Source organism: Bactrocera oleae, chromosome 2 (assembly GCF_042242935.1).
Source record: "Bactrocera oleae isolate idBacOlea1 chromosome 2, idBacOlea1, whole genome shotgun sequence".
Taxonomy (NCBI): Eukaryota; Metazoa; Arthropoda; class Insecta; order Diptera; family Tephritidae; genus Bactrocera; species Bactrocera oleae.
This window is the reverse complement of record NC_091536.1, coordinates 58,145,803-58,164,599: the sequence shown is the minus strand read 5'-3', so window position 1 is coordinate 58,164,599 and position 18,797 is coordinate 58,145,803. Positions and strand designations below refer to the sequence as shown.

The following is an 18,797-nucleotide window of genomic DNA, read 5'->3' as shown; positions in this document are numbered from 1 at the left end:
AAAGACCTTGTGGCTAAATGATGTACTGTCATATTTTAAAAGTCAGTGTCAGGTGTCTGAGTACTGTTTTAACATCCAAAGCTAGAAACACAATGTAACAAATCAATTTGTTTAACAATATATTACTTATTTACTTAAGTGGATCGTGAATAACATCAACATTTAAAATTCTTTCAAATCAATTCAACATTATTCGACGAAAATGTGGATGGATTACAGTTATATTTAGTATCGTAGTAACTAATATTATGGTCTATAAGTTTCCATACTATATTTTACTTCCTATCCGAAATATTTACCTTAAAATCAACAAATTTAACAAAAATGAGAGATATGTGAAATAAACTTAATCCAAAGTAGCAAAATTAAATATGTGGGTTATATAAGGAAAACATCAACCAGTTAATCTGAAATCAGTATATTGAGGACATGGGGTTTACATCAAGATCTTGACCAAACTCAATCATATTCACGTCTAACCAAAGTATTCTTAAGGAAACATGTTCATTTAATTTATTTAAAATATCATGCCTTTTAATAAAATAACTCACATATTGACCGACGTACACTGTATAAAGTTAACCAGAAATTACAAATATGTTAAATATAAAAGTTATCCCATACTTTAGAAAAGCCAAGTCTAAATTTTATTTCAATTGGAAGTTTTATTAAGTGCAAAAGAGGCGAAGATCCGAGAGATATAGTAATATTATGTAAAAGCGCACGTATATGGAAAAATGCAAGTAAACTAATTGGCTGAGAAGTGAACAAATGAATGCTAGAAAAGCATAGAAATTACAAAGTTGCTACTTTCACAACTTTGTAACCAAAAATACTTAGATATTTGTATATAAATTGGAAGTATACTCGTATATACATATGGTATATATGTATTATTCGTGTCGCATGCTAAACTTTGCAAACTTTTCATATTATGTTTTCAGCTCAAAACTTAAAAATCAAAAAGCACCCAAAGAATATAAATATCCAATAATAAATGGAAGCGAAATTTACCACAAGAACTCACACATTTAATAAGCAGAAAGAAAAAGCAGTGATTCGCATATATTGATACACACTGAAATTTCTACTTGAGCGGCTTTGGGAGCATACAGTCCTACAAGGTTGACACTTTTAATGTATTCGAAAGCAGTGGTCGCGGGAGTGGTGTAGACGGGTCGGCTGTCATCATTGCTAGCGAAAATACCCGGGTTGTTTTCGGCGGCTTAGCGGACGACCTACAAGATAATCATTCCCAACTATCGGCCATTGATCCAATCAATCACTGCTACTCTATTAGACAAATAACTGTAGTATACATATTTTCAGTATAATTAACGGTGGTATAAGTACAAAATACGAAAAAATGGGATAATAATTCTTTTAGTTTTTAAAATTGCGGATGAAATAAGAATTGATGAATTTAGATTACTTATTATGATAAGATTGTAACTAAAATTTTTATTATTCTGACACGAATGTTAATAAATTAGAAGTTTTTATAACACAGATATGCTACTAAGAGTGCAGGGTGGAGATTTTTCGAAGAAACTTTATATGGTACACACAGGAAACACAAAATGTTTCATAATATTTAGATTACCTAAAAATACGAAGCCTCTGTATTCCAAAAGCCACGTCTTTCTTAATTGAAATTTGGGGCATGTTCAAGACCCTTTCAAGGTCGATCTCTCATATCTTGTATCAAACAATATCAAGTAAGTGTTAGATACTGATCTTGTTGAAACACAGCACACTGAGATCTTACATCTGTTGTACATAAGAGGAACCATTGCAACCTATATCAAAAGTAGTTACTGCAAATGACTTAAGTCACCAATTAAGCTAAAAAAAAAAACTAACACCAGCTCTTCAGTTTCATCGTGGAGCTTAAACGTATCGACAAAGGACCAAATATTTTTTCCTCGCACTTTTCAATAAACATCAACAAGTGCGATACAAATTTCGTAAAAGAGGAAACACTGATAAAATCGTTCATAAAAACAATATTTTGTCACACCCCTTTCCTACTTTCGGGGCATAGCACTGTGGTTGATTTCATAGGCCAAAAATAAAATTAAAAATTGCCGAAATTTGTCACTGTAAGTATCAAAACTATTTCTGAAAAGAACAATCAGACAAAATGTAACTAATTTTTTGGTCTATCCCAGTCGTACGTTCTACGAATAAAGAGAGAAATAAGACAACAAACTAAGCGGACTGTACTGTGAATGGAGTCTTAAATTAGGTATTTTTAAAAAATTCTATTTTAATCTTAAATTGTGTTTAAGAGTTAAATTATGTTTTTGAGTTAAATTATAATGAATATTGAACATAAAAGTATATATGCAGCTAAGTAATTTTTATGTAAAAACATGTTTAACCATTGTTTTACCAGTACCCTTTCGAGTGTTGTATTTTTCTTTATTTGTTGATTTGAGGAGCTTTCTTGCCCTCAAATGAAACATTTTTATACCCTGAACAGGATATAATAAGTTTGCTACGATGTTTGTAACACCACGTGAGAGACTCTATTAAGTATAAATGCTAATGATCAGTGTGACGAGCTGAGTCGATTAAGCCATATCTGTCCATCCCTCCGTCTGTCTGTATATGAACGAACTATTCCCTCAGTTTTAAGGATTTTACACCCGCCTTTTTCTCACCAAAAAGCTACTCATCTGTTGGAAGGGCCAATATCGGACAACTATGTATGTAGCTGCCATACAAACTGTACGATCGGAATAAAATGCTTGTATGGAAAGTTTTTTCATTTCATTCAAATAGTGCAATTTTATTTCGAAAATAATGGTTTGGAGTGAAGATTATCAAGTGTATGTCGAAACAAAGTTACATCCAGAAAACCTGACTGTTTGGTGCGCTTTATGGGCTGGTGGAATCATTGGTTCGTACTTCTTCAAAAACGATGACGACCAGATTTTTTCATTTCTGAATTGACCACAATCGATTTATTGAAAGACACGTTTGATGACCGCCGAACTTCACGTTTTGGACCTGCGAATTGGCCTCCGAAATCTTGTGATTTAACACCGCTAGACTACTTTCTGAGGGGTTAGATAAAGTCATTGGTCTATGCCATAAACGCTTAACCATTTGGAAGACAACATTCGCCGTGTTATTGCCGATATACGGCCACAAATCTTGAAAAAAGTCATCGAAAATTGGACGTCCAGATTGGATTACATCCGAGCCAGCCGTGACTGTCATATGCCAGAAATCATATTTAAAATGTAATGCCACAATATAATCTTTTGGATAAATAAAATGCATGTCAATCGAATAATCCATCGTTGTTTTATTGTAATTTAAAGTTCTATACCTCTAAATAAAACACCCTTTACAAACCGCCATACAAACTTACCGATCAAAGTTCTTGTAAAGAATATTTTGTGTTTGTGAAGGGTAATTCTAGCTTTTTTTCTTGTTTTTAATATTATTTAATGTTTAATTAGTCTATATTATTTAATTCAGCTGAAACCTATTGCCCCTCTCTGTGTTATTCTTTTGTTTCTACCAAATATTCCTTATATTATCTTCATCCTTCATGGCATGTAATTTCGATTCACACTAAGGGAGTCTGAAGATTTTGATTAATGGTAATATACTTTTTTTACTTATTATAATTATATAAATAAAATATTAAATTTCCACTTTGATATAGGCAGTGGAATTATTTTTGGCCGCTGACCGATTACTGTGTATAGGTGCAATTTAACGAGAAGTTACAAACACTTTATTCTTTATATAGAGTTTCGATGTGTTCATTCATTTGAATTAAAATAATAATCAGCATCATATTTCCATGTTCCCCTGCACACTGCTCAATATCTTTTTAAACGTAAGGCAATAACAGAACCACATTCCTGAACAGCCAAAGGTACATGATGCAGTGGTGTAAAAGAGAAAGAACATTTTCAAAAATATCTAATAAGAATGGAGCAATGGCAGCAAGCTGTGAATAGTTTCTTACAGCTTCGAGAAATTAGTAGTGAGTCTAAATTATTCAAAAACATTTTTTTTTATAGCTGGTTTTGCCATTCATGCTACTTCTGTCGCCAATTCAATCTTCAATGGAAGTAAAGAATTGTCAATGACGAAACAGTGCAAATTTTAAACTCAATCCAGCCTGAAGTAAATTACAAATGACTAAGAACGTAAATTTAAAGTCCATCCGCATTTAAAATAGTAGTAAAAGCTAGCGGAAATAACTACAGGTGTGTAAAGCGCTGGGTGAGGCAAATAGTGCAGAAGTGAAGTGAAATGCAAACACATTTCTTTTTGTAACACCACTCGCAAGGTACATGAAGGAACTTATGCATATGTCACTGCTACGACATGATAAAATTAGCACACGTGCACTACGCTCAAGTGCTCAGACTTGATTGTGACATGTGTTGAAGAGGAAGTGGCTGGCCTTGTTTCCCTTAGCCACACATTAAACACGCCTTGCTAGGCTTAATTGCAAAATTTTGGCTCGCTTACAACTGCCGCGCATATAAGCCTTAATTAAAAAAAAAACAAATAACAACTTTCAGCTTTACACAAACGTAGCTATGTGTAATTAAGTAAAAACGTCTGATTAAGCTTGTGCTTCATAAATTTTAAGAGAGTCTGCAATAATCTCACTTGTTGATTAATTTTAAGTTATGTCCTTATTGAGGTTAGCCATAACGGCATACCAAGCCGTTACAATTGAGCTGCAAAGAGTAATGGTAAACTGTGGAAATAGTGGAACTGTCTTTAGTAGATTCATATGTATTCGCTTTTGTTTACATTTGTAAGCAGCAATCTACTGAGTCGACTGAGGACCTGCTGCCCCCGTGCTCATGAACAGCAACTCTTGATAGATACGAGTATAAGATCGGAAAATTGTGGGAATAATCACTGCTAAATTTTAAATAAATTACAGTTTTAGATGCTGATAATTAAAAGGCACTAATTTGCCTGGGTTACGGAGTACTAAACACTTTCCACCTTCCATTGAACGATTATAAGTATAATTTTATGAGAAGTTATAAGAAAAATATTATATCTTCTTGCATATTGACCGATAGAAGTCAACCGAATGTTTGAAACTATTTATATTAGGTAACATATATGGTGGCTAAGAGTAATACATTGACCAAAATTTAGCACAAGGGTGCCAATCGTGGCCATCACAAAAACATTCCAAAGGATTTTCAATACTACAACTTGCATGGTGTATTTATTCATGGAGTTATCGCTATTTTAGTAGTTTTCAACATAACTGTTATATAGGGGGTGGGCGTGGTTATATTCTGATTTACCTATTTTCACAGTGTATGAAGAAGTGTCACTGAAAAACTTACGCCTAAACAACGTTAGCAAATCGTTCAAATTTAATACGAAAATTCACGTTCTGTAAAGAATGTTTTCGCGCGCTTTACTTAACTTATGGTCAACATAATCGGCCTACTGAGCATACTATTCGTAACACCATCACTCATCTTGACTCCCAGCATTCATTATTGGATGATATTCGACAAAATAGACCACGTCCAGTACGCAGTGAAGAAAATATAACGGCCGTAGCAGAAAGTGTACACGAAGACCGTGGCGAGTCGATTCGGCGCCGTTCGCAACAACCCAAACTGACGCATGGAACAACCTGGTGCATTTTACGTCGAGATCTTAAATTGAAAGCGTACAAAATACAGCTTGTGCAAAAACTGAAGCCGCTCGACCTTCCCAAGCGACATCGCTTTACTTTATGGGCTCTTGAAAAGTTCCAAAAAGATCCGACGTTTTCGAGACAAATTTTGTTCAGAGATGAGGTCCATTTTTGGTTCAATGGGTATGTAAACAAGTAAAATTGCCGCAAATGGAACGAAGAGCAACCTGAAGATATTCAAAAGCTGCGATTTAAAAAAAAAACCGTGTGATGTGGTTTGTGGGCCGGTGATCAGTCCTTATTTCTTCAAAATCATGCCAGTGAGAACGTAACCCTTAATGGTGACCATTATCGCACAATGGTAACCGACTTTTTGATGTCTGAAATTGATCTTGACTACATTTGGTTTTAACTAGACAGCACCACTTCCTTCACATCGCATCAATCAATGGATTTATTGACAGAACACTTCAGTGAGCAGATAATTTCACGTTTTGGGCCGGTCGATTGACCACCAAGTTCATGTGATATCACACCGATATGCTTCAAACAGTTACCGACACAAAACCGTGGACCAAATCAGCTGATACAACCTATCTTATGAGGGCGCAAAATAAATGAACACTCCCAACCGCCTCTACCAGAGAACGTATATGAATGTATTCATATACGTTCTCTGCCTCTACCGTGTGCTTCTACAGACCGTACGGTAGGATATCCGCAAAAATTGGATTTTTTCCGTAGAAACGAGTGAGCTTAGAGTGAGAGAGCAATCTCTTGTAACGCAGGGTTGCCAGTCTCGAAATTTTGTAGTAATTAAAAAATAAACTCGAATATATTTGAAATATTCTTAAAATAATTCAAAATCACAGTCGAATACTTTAATTTATGAATTGGTAGACTATTTTTAATAGTAGGATTTTGGTTTTGAGCTTTTACATTATGAAAAATTAAAACTAAATGTGTGAAAAATCGTGTATACAAATAGAACAATGGCAACATTGGTGAAATTAAAACAAAAGAGAAAAACTAATTTCTGCGTTGCAACTACAAGCATAACTTTTGACAATATTAGATGATACGGGCGGTAAGTACGGAAAGGAGAAATGGCGGTGACTGTTTGAAGCATTAGACTTTTTCCTGTAGGGATATGTAGAGTTTAAGTCTATATATAATATTTATTAGTGAGACCGGTTAACGTGCATATAAGACGTTAGAAAGATAAGATTTATAAAATTTCGCACTAAAAAAAGCTTAGATTATCGATTGAAAGAGTATTGTTTGAGCATGCGTCAAAGGTGGACAGCAGCAAAGAGAATTCGGTTGAAAATGTCAATAGTATTGTTGTTCTTGATACTGTAATAGCTAATCACGGGTAATTTTTGATTTCGGTGATTCAGTCCCGACAATTTTGATGACAAAGATGCACCACGCTCTGGAAGGCCATTTGTCAAAAATATCGGTTAAATATTGGATTCTGACTTTGCAAAAAATACCATGTGAAAGCATCTAAACAAAATGAAGCTAAATAACAGCTATAACCACACGAGTGAACGCAAAAAATACCGTGGACCGAATCTGGGAATCGCTACCGAATCGCAACAAAATTGATCCAGTTTTGAAGCAATGATGCGGTGCAAAGGGTGTCCGGACTGACGGTCATAAAAATTTTGCTATGCGTTTGGTTAGATAGGCATGGATTAATTTACTATGAGCTGCTCCCATACGACCAAACTCTTAATCCGGGCCATTACTGTCGACAATTGGACCATATGAAGTATCAAAATTTGGCCACCTTTGGCCAATAAGAAAGGAATTATTTTCCATCAGGACAACGTCAAGCCACACACAACGATAGCGACTCACCAGAAGCACCGGAAGTTAGGTCGTGAGGTTCTTATGCTTCCACCTTATAATTAGGACCTGGCACCAAGTTATTACAACCTGGTGCTGTTTATGGCGATTGATTTTGCTGGTGGAAAATTCGCTCCAAGAGAAGCTTGTGAAAATCGACTGTTCCAGTTTGTTGACAAATACGTATAAAAACCAGTGTTTCTATGAGAATGACATTATAAACCTACCATCAAAATGACAGAAATGAATGAACAGAAAGGTGGACAATTTACTTACTTCATATCAGTATAACAATGATATATACAACTTTTCCTAGAATGCACTCAATACTCCTCCGCCCTGGCACACAATACGCTAAGGATGAATGTCGGGGAAATACCTGTGGAAAACGTCAACCAGAAGATCGGAATTGATAATATTAAGGATGTAAGACTAAGAACAATGTCTATGGTAGACCAACTCCATTCATGTTCAACGCTAAACCATTAATATAATATATTAAGGTTTTTTTTGAATAACGAAAATTATTGTATGTATTATACAATAATACAATATAATCTCATATATTTTCGGCAATAAACTAAAGTATATCCGATATAATTCGTTCAGTTAATTTGGTTAAGATGTCTAACATATTGACCGATATACTCGGAGATGGGAGAAGAGAGTAGTATATTATCAACAGAAACAGATGCTTTCTGAGTTTCATTAAGGTATTAATTTTATTAAGATAGCTTGCATATATTTCTTGCTTCGATAACATTTCTATAAGATATATGGGGGCTAAAGGAACTGACGGATTCAACCCAATTTTGACAATATTTATATGGATGTGCTTTGAGGCAGTCCCAATTCTTGAGAACGTCTTGGAATCTACAAATTGCGATCTTCAGCAATACTTGCCTGAACGGCAGCAATATTTATTACTTCAAGCGGATATTTGTCTTATTCGCACTTGAATATAATGTAAAGAAAATGTACGCTCGAAATTTTCAACAATTCGACGAATAGCGAACCCAATGGGACGATTATTACGACCATAAAATGATAAAAGCACAAGAGGAGTTACAATTGGATAACTCTTATTTTCATATTAGAATTGTAAACGTTACATAACAAACATAATTTGTAAACGTTGCTCTTGCCTATTTCTTTTCTTGATGCAATTGTAAACATTACTGAAAACAATGAAAAAAACTACAAAATACGACACATTAACATATTAATTGGCCAAAACGACACTTAGAAAGCATATCATCCCTATTGGAAAACCCGGTATTTAGGTGCGCCAGTTTTTACCATGTAGAGCGGTGTATACAAAAAGGGAGAGGCTTTGAACAGGGACGTACATGGCCTTATATGCCAGAAATAAACATTGAATTTACGTTTAACCTGTAGTGAGTTTTTGTGTGGATTTTATTTAGCTACATAAGTACTTTAAAATCACACAAACAATTTGAATGAACCTGAAAAAAAATATGTTCTGCTGAAGGTTAAATGTGTTCTTAAGTGAGAAAAAATTGTTATGAACTTTTCAGCGAACTTTTGCACGCTTTCTGCTTACCTAATAATTTTATTGTAAGTTGTTATAAATAAAACAGTTTCTACGCTTGTACATATGGTACATATCTCATTTATTATGCCAAAGCTTTACCCAATTTTAAATATACTTGTAATAAGCATCGGCAGGGATGGTCTTCAGTGCCTTCAGCTAGTGTAGTGTCAACCGGAATGAACATAGATCCACGTAATCGCTTCATAGGGATAGGGAATGCATTAAGATATCCCTACCTTTTATCCCTTTTTATACTCTTGCAACATGTTGCTACAGAGTTTAATAGTTTTGTCCACCTCACGATTATTTGTACCACCTACAAATAATCGAGTTAGATATATGGTTATGTATATATAAATGATCAGGATGATGAGATGAGTTTAAATTAGGATGTCTGTCTATCCGTCCGACCATCTGTCTGTGCAAGCTGAAACTTGAGTAAAAATTTAGATATCTTGACGAAACTTAATATACGGGTTCCTTGGCAAAAAAGTAAGAACGAGTTCATAGATGGGCGTAATCAGACCATTGCCACGCCCAAAAACGCCATTAATCGTAAAAGGTTAAAGTGCCATAACTAAGCCGTAAATTGAGATACAGAACTCAAATTCGGCACAACGAATCACGTTAAGGACAGAAAAGCTATATTACGGAACACAATGACAATTTCGGATAATTAAAGTGTGTGTATAAATATCTATTATTTGAAATATATGTTTTTAAGTTATATTTAAAACAAAAGCGGGGAAATATAATTTACTTAATAAAAGAAAAAGAATCCCACATACATATGTAGTTGTGATGTTTATACTAAAATTTTAGACGTCAACTAAATGTAGGAATAAATTAAATAAAAAAAGTTAATATAAAGTAATAATAAAAGTTAATGACCTCCAATTTAAGTCAAGAAGATACCAAATTTGATTGCAATTTATAGACGATTTTGACCATAATTAAAGTTTGACTAAGTGATCATATTGGGAATTGCGAGAATCTTTCACTTCTGCATACATTTCGTCTGAACAAATCACCGTAAATTGAGTTTGAAGGTATGTAGACATGTAAATTTACTCAAGAGCAAAAATTGATAATCTTCACTCGCATGCCAACTGTTATGACAGCGATGTAAAAATTAGAACGGAAAGTACGCCAATCACACGAGAGTTAGGTAAATTTAAATAGATATACAATTTGAAGGTCATTAGTAATTTATATATAATCAAAAATGTATATTATATGTGACTTTTCATCTCCATAAAATTATTTACAAAAGTGACCGCACAAAGCACTCCGAAATATTGACTTACGCTTCCTAATGAATTACTCAAAAATTCCTTTTGGTTGGTGGTTCCCTTTTAAAATTTCCAATTACTATAATTTGATAATTCTTTGCTCTTTCGCATTCTCTTCGTAGTGAATCTCTACATACATTTACGTGCTGGACAACGATTGGCCGTTCCGTGACCTATATTGTAAAGTAACGCAAAGTGTGACGCAAATAAAATTAAGTATTGAACCGCTTCATTGAATATATATATTATATTATATATAAACATGCAAGGTCAACACACTGTGTGCCAAAATTTTTCTAAAATTTCTTCTTTGCTAAATGTTCACACTTCACATAGCTATTACTCTCTCTCTCTCTCTCATATTCTCAATCACTCACCTCTTTTCAGATAAGTTGCCATTATGAAGCCGTTGTAACCGCTTATGAGTAAGCGGTGCAATCTGGTCATCGCCGCCTTCATTTGGATATCCTAAATTCATATTTCATGACTGATGGACCTACGAATCATTCAACAGGAATATGTACAAATTAACTTCCTTAATCTTAAAGTTAATTTCATCATAACGCTTTGGCTTTGTGATCAAATTCAAAACGTGAAATATTACTTTATTGTTTATCAAAACAAAGAACAAAGAAGATTTCAATTCGTTATGGAAATATTACATAAATGCAAGGTGTGCAGTAACGCGATGGAAATCCAAAAGATGTAATTTGGTTTACAGTTACATTTAACACATGGGTTGAAACGTCGTTTTTTTTTGTTCAAAATTGGCTTTATTCATCAATATAATCTCAATCAGCAATACAATCATCCCAGCGCCACACTAACATTTCAGTACCACTTTTTTAGAACGATTTGTCTTTTACCTCAGCATTTTTTGATGTCGGCGAACAACCAATAGTCGCTGGGAGGAAAAAAAAATCCGGTTTGTTACATTAAAACATAGCCAAATCAACACGTTGTTGGTTGGATGTTTTTGGTCAGAAATCAGCAAAAGCGGCACCTACTTTGATCAGAGCTTTCTTATCGACAAATGCTCATGCACTATAATATACCAACACGTTCTTTTGAAATCCATTCAGAACGATTTTGTGGATTTTTTTTTTATGTTTTCTGGTTTTACAGCCTCATTTGGACGCCAACGTTGTTTTGCATCATTGGTGTCTCTTTGAAGTCAGCATACCAACGTTTTATTGTGGTTTCTGATGGTCATCTCAGAGGAAAACGAAATTTGAGTCGGTTATCGCCTTCTCAAAGGCCTAGTTTGAAGATTTTATTTTTCAGTACTTCTTTTCGAATTTCAATAGCAAACACATCTAGTTAATCTAGTTTTTACAATAAGGATATAGATATGGTACCTACTTAAGGTGAGTTATTAAGGTAAGGTGCCATGAAAGAGAACTTACTACGAGATTATACTATACTTAACTCACTATTCACTCTATATGAAATGATTCCTTAAGGCTTGCTTTAGGGCCAATAACACTTACATATATGTGTTCTCCATCACTTCCAATTCTTTTTTACTTTAAAAGTAACTCTCCGTAATGAAAGTAATACCAAATACCATTTTAGAAAATCCTTTTGTACACCAATTATTGCGTTCAATTATCCTCCAATAACAATAGTCTTGCGATTTACTTAACTTTACATTTCGGCAAACTCACAAATCCTAAAGCAATAAATAGTGTATTCTCGCCCATTTTCTTTTGCCCTTTCACATTTGTTTCGTGTCTATTTATGTATGCTTGCTTGATTATCTTTAGAGCTCTTATGATCTATACTAAACTTAGCAATCCACAAAGGAATGGTTACTTTATCAGATGTGTTACATATAGAATCTGGATAGTTTTTATCAAACCAAAATAGTGTTTTTGTACTGAAAAAAAGAGGTAGGCATCATTCGAGATAAGAGGGTTATAGGGAAACTCGTGTGATTTTTTTATTTTGGTGACCGAAAAGTTGACGCTTATGCTAGGCTTGGCGCGTTGTAATGAGTAAGGACCACCAGAGTAGAACTTCAAATACGAGCGGTATACGGACTGTCATTACATATTAACTCTTGCTAAAGACTTCACGATATGAATCTGTAGAAAGGGGTATATATGTATGAAATAACCTTTTAGTTACTTTGATCTTTCCAACAAAAGCATCGCCTGTGCGGATGATATAGATTGAAATAACTCATGAATTGATGGAAATACTCATGATGGTGGCGTTAAAAGAGCCTTAAAATTGTAAAAATCATTTTTTTTTTGTTGAGCACAATTGAACTTCGAAATTGATTTACTATTTCGTACTATGGTTATCCCTAATTAATTCTCTATAAAAAGGAAAGGACGTTAACTTCGGTTGCACCGAAGCTATAATACACTTCATATTTAAAATGTTTCCTTATAAGAACTTAATCTAGATCGTTCAGTTTGGTTTGTATGGCAGCTATAGTTGTATGCTGTAGTGGTTCGATATCATTGCTCCGACAAATGAGCAGCTTCTTGGGGAGAAAAGACGTGATACTATTTGGTTGGTTTTTGAAGTATAAGCTAGAATTTGTGTAGTTGGGAATAAGAACGCGCGCATTTACCAGTTCCACTTTAACAAGGAATGGTAAAATAACTATTTACGTTCACTCGGTCTCAACTTACAGCATTGGATAACTTATGCATTTAAAAGTACAGTATCGTGATTATATCTGTAATTAAATCGTTTAATATACTATCGCTATTGTGGTTTATTTGTGTCTATTTATTTTCTATATTTTCTTCACTCTATGCTTTATTCCTTCCCTATATTCTTTAATTTTGTGAAGGTCGCTTTTATCATTTTCACCTGTTAGTTTTCATTTAATGCGTATTTCGATATTTTGAGGCATTGCTGATGTGTTGTGGTTGTAACTGTTGTCACGTTGTTTAATTATAAAATGACTCTCCATGAATTTTTTCATCTAGGTGATCTAAAAGGCTACACTAATATTTAGAGTTGATTGTTTTACCTTTCTGCTGATAATAAGCAACAAAATTCCGTTTGCATCCCAAAAAGCTGTTGCCATAACCTTCTTATGCTGAGAAATTTGTTTCGATCCAGTTTTTGTTGAATTTTTAACGTGTGCGGCACTAAATTTCCAAACAGCTGTTTTATATGTAATTCTCCATGCAAAATATAAAGTAGTCGTTCGTCTGAGATGCCTATGGCAGTAGCAATTTCACGCTTAGTCTAACTTGGATCTTCACTAACAATATTATGAACTGGTTCAATAATTTCTGGTGTGGTTGGGGTTTGGTCGTCTTTCGTGTGATCGTCTTCAAGCATAGTACGACCACATTTAAATTCACCAGCCAAAAATTCAAAGGTGCGTTTTGAAGATGGAACTCCTTATACACTTCAAACAATTATTCAAAAATTTATTTTGCTTTTAAAGTTTTCAAAACAAACAAAAAAAAAAGAATCTAATTGTTGCACGATTACAATTTTTTCATAGGAAAAAAATACTCTGACTTGCCAACTTCAAATGGCTTGTAAACAAAGAATTAATTGACAGAATTACTTGCAAATTTGCATGTGTTCTCACGACAGATGTACCAACTTGAAAAAAAAAACTAGTAGTGCTATTTCTTGGTGAGATAGATGCTATTAATGTTTTGTACGAAATCTTTCTTAATTTTGTCCTATAATTACAAGGGTTATTGCTTGATATATGACAATGTGGTCTTGGTACTCGTATTCTTTGGCATCAAAGGGAGTTGATTGGCTTATTGCCATGCCCACAAAATTCCATTAAGAGAAAACATATATATAAAATAATCATGTGACCTATCATGAGATTGAGACAACTATGGGCATTAGTGGGACCACTATATATTCAATATTGCATAAACACATTTGACTGTAAAAACAAAATTTGCGTTGAACTCCGCAAAATTTGTCAATCGCTCAAAATAACGTTCATGTCGATTGGCCGAAAAACAACAGCTGTCGATGTATGGGTGTTTCCAGATGAGACGAATCTAACAAAAGTTTTTTGTACACTAGAACAACGCAAAACAGTAAATTTGGAGTGGTAAACAACCATTGGTTTGGCAGCTTTCTTACAAGAAATTAGGAAAACCAACCCTAGAAAACGGACCACTTTTTATCACGACTATGCGAGCTCTTACTCATCTACAATTGCATTTTTCAGCTTTCAAAACATCGATTTGATAAGTCATCCACCGTATATTCCTGACTTAACATCGAATTAGTTATTTTTATTGTCGTGTGTAAAAAATAAACTAAGAGGTCAACGTTTTTGGACAACTGAAGAGGCGGTTGGTGAGTTCAGGATGCATGATTTTTAGGCACCTCAATCATAGTAGCAAAAGTGATTTGACAATTGGTTCAAACTCACACGAAAGCATATGGATCTTAATGGAGAATATTTTTAAAAACATTAAAGTGACTTTCGATGATTAACATTTCTTGATGTTCTCTGATCCCGAAATATAAAAAGCACAAAAGACAGAAAAAAAAATTCATGATGATCGGACATTTGTCTTCGAGTTATCCCTTCAGCAAATTCGAAAAATGTATTTCTAAAATAAAGCGTTTCTAAATAAACTGATAGAACTGACTGAACTGAGCGGTTAAACTTTAGAAAGCTGTAACTGAAAAATATTTGGGTATCGATTTGAAGTATGTTATTTTTAAAGGTACAAATTTAAGCACAAACAAGTAAGGCAGGACTAAGTTCGGATGTAACTGAACATTTTATACTCTCGCAAAGTCAAATAGTATACTCGTTTGAGATTTCTTTGTGGATTGACTGATATTTTCGGTAGAAGGTCAACTATAGGCACTGGGGTCTACATATTTAGTACTTAGGGACTTCAATAGTTCTGGTTCGATTTAGACAATTTTACTTCACGAGCTGACATACTTTAAACGTATTATTCACGCAAAGTTTTACCCCGATATAATCATTGTTGCTTGATATGCATAGTGGAAAGTGAAAGAATCAGATGGAATTGAAAATGGTGTTATATGGGAAATAGGCGTGGTTGTAGTCTGATTTCGGCCATTTTCACACTATAACATAGAAATATGAAGATAACGTTATGCACCGAATTTTGTTCAAATTGGTTAAGCAGATCTCAAGATATGGGTTTTCACCTAAAAGTGGGATGTGCCACGCCCACTGTCTTATTTTGAACGCGGTTCCTATAAAGTCATCTCAAACCATACCAGAAATAAAATTTAATGTCTCTGGCGTGTTTAGTGCTTGATTTATCGCGCTTTTAGTAATTTTTAACAGTACCGTTATATGGGGAGTGGGCGGAGTTGCCACCCGATTTCACCCATTTTCACACCATAGGTAGGGGTTCTAAAAACATTTGCTTTCAGAGAATTTTGTTCTTATTGCGATAGCGGTTTAGGAGATATTTACATTAAACCTATTAGGGGCAAGACCACGCTCACTTTAAAAGAAAAAATTAACTGCAGATGCCCCTCTCTATTGTGATCCTGTATACCAAACAAGAGTCTTGTATCTTGTTGTGGAGCTTAGTTATGGCAAATTATTTGTTTTTGAATAATGGCGTTTTGTGGGTTTAAAGATGTCTCAATTTTTACTCAAGTTAGAGCTTGCACGGACGGACGGACATTTATATATACATAACCCTATATCTAACTCGATTAGTTTTAGGTGATACAAACAACCGTTAGGTGAACAAAACTATTATACTCTGTAGCAACAAGTTGCGATAGTATAAAAAATGAGTTCCAGACAATTACATCAATTCCAAGTATTGCTTAATTTTCAGCGAAAATGTCAAATACAAAAGTGAGATAATGACAAAACAACGAAAAACTTCTCGATAAGGACTTTATAGATATCTGTTGGATATGAAAGGGTGAAGTCACAGATTGCTAAAGATAATTTGTTTAAAATGTTTGTACTTTGAAAGATGATTGTATAATAAATAAATGTTGAGTTATGACAACTTTGATGAAATTTAATTAACAATGAGTGCTTGAAACCCAAAGATTTAGTGAACAATTCCCATTTCATTTATAAAACGTGACTGTATAGGTACATATCACAAAAGAGTAGTTAGATATCTCCAGAGCTGTTTGAGTTAAAAACAAAAGAGGAAGACTAAATTAATCGGATATAACCTAGATCCGTATGGGATAACTGCGATATATTATTTCTTAATTGATATTTGAGGTGTTTATGTTAGCATTGAATTATTTGGAGCACATTACCATTTGGGTAATTTTGCGCAGTACCGTATTTCAATACATTACCAGTATTCTGGTAGTGGTTATGACATCTATGCACGGCCAAATATTTGGTGGAATTTAAACGCACTTCGTGCCGCAGCTGATGAAGTGCTTCGAATAATGAGTGAAAGATCTGCTCTTTCGCACCGCCGCATGGGTATGTCAGCCTAACGAAAATAAGCACTCAAACGCACCATTGGATGCATGTTTTCCCTTATCAAGATGTAATCAACGGCTGCCTTACTCATAGCAGTTATGCGGAATGTATTTTTCTGCTCTTGTGCATACGGCAGCCATTACCTGCAGAAGTAAGCTGTTGTACCCAATACTGATGCACCGACAGAAATGACAGTACATTCAGGGATATGTATACCAAAGAACCGTCACTTGGCACACTGCAGAGTACATGCTCCCGAATTTCCATATTTCTTCAACAGACTCCGTTATCGCGCTTTTAGTAGTTTTTCCCAGAACCGTTATATGGGGAGTAGACAGGGTGACCATTCGATTTCATCCATTTTAACAATTGACGGCACATAAAAGATTTATGGTTGTGGTACCTTATATGGTTTAGGAGCCACGCCATTTTTATTTTACAACTGCCTTATGATACTCTGATCCTTTGTGCAAAATTACAGTTTTATACCTTAGTTACTGCTTAGTTATGCCATATACGAACTCTTCTTTACTTTTTTACGTGTACTAAATTTCATTCCAATATCTCAATTCTTAGTCAAGTTACAGCTTGCATCCTGATCATTTATATTATATAACTCTGCAATCTACATATCTATCTCGATTAGTTTTAGGTGATACGAACAACCGTTCGATGAACAAAGCTATTATACTCCGTAGCAACATGTTGCAAGAGTATAATTATAATTGTTGTTGTACTCATTAGTGAAACGCTCTTTTCACTTGTTCTTTGTTAACATCGGAGGCACAAGAGTATCGCTTCGTTTTCTTCTAGAGAACTAATTTAATGAAGTACGTACCAAAATCAGGAACAATAAATTGTAGTGATCACAAAAGTGTCTGAAATTAACCCTTATGTTAGTAATCGGGTACCCGGGTACCCACCGCGGTGTACTTGTGTGAATAGCTTAAAAAAATTCAATATATCATTTTAAGCTCTCAAATCGTCGTTTTTTAACTTAAAAGAAAGCTATTTGTGAGTTCATTTAATTGTTTTTTTTTTTTTTTTTTTTTTTTTAATAAGCTTAAACTCTAGCCATCGCCCTATTAACAAGCATAGTGGAAAGCATAGGAAAAAAATTGTATATAATTTCTGTTAATGCATGCAACTAAATTTTATTAAAAAAATAATGAAATATAACACTTGTTTTGTAAATAATGACATTGAACACATTGTACACGATTAACTGAGTGCTCGTCACACACAGGTTGGTGACACTTGGCACAGGCCTTACGTGTTTTTCGCCGTCTTCTTATTGGCAAAGCATTGCAGCCATGACAAGATCCTGTTACTTTTTTCCTTCCAGTTTTATCTTTTGAAGTCTCAGGACCAGGATTTATCACGACTGCTTCTGTCAGTATATGGCCTAATACACTTTCAATGGCAATCTTTGTTGAGAAGTGGCGCATTACTTGTGGATCCGCCGTGCAATGTTCAATCATCGGCAATGCTAGTTCTTCACTTAGTTTACGCATAAATTGATGACGTTCTGTCGTTTTTTTGACAATCATTTTATTATTTTCATAATAAATTATACATGCCGCAAGTGAAGAAATATCTAGCATGTTGAAGAACATTACCATTGGCCATCTCGAAGATCGTCCTTGACTGGTGTATCTCCGCACCATTTGGTCCATTGTGTCAAATCCAGCTTTATATTTATTATAAAAATTTATTACTTCTGGTTTTCGTTTAGCGTCATCACAACTGATATATCTGAATGCATTGTAGATATCAGAAAGACAGCTTTATTTTTTTAAGGAATGTAGGAACTACCATGTGTTTTGCTTTTCGTGAACACCCATAACACTAGGGATGAAAGGTTTATTCTTTTTTAGCGTGCCAACAATGGTAATATTCCACGACAACAAAAGTTTAGCAACTGGCACATTAGTAAAGAAGTTATCTATGCAGATGTTTCTACCACTACCTCGGTACGGAGCCACCAATTCTTTCACTTCTCTTTCACCCTGATTTTTTTCTAGTGTA

The 18,797-nt window shown here is 34.4% G+C and overlaps 1 pseudogene; it reads left to right on the top strand.

The window, feature by feature from the left end:
• The first annotated feature begins 429 nt into the window (after nt 1–429).
• Nucleotides 430–18,797, top strand: part of LOC138856764 (tachykinin-like peptides receptor 99D) — a 213,316-nt pseudogene continuing 194,948 nt past the window's right edge.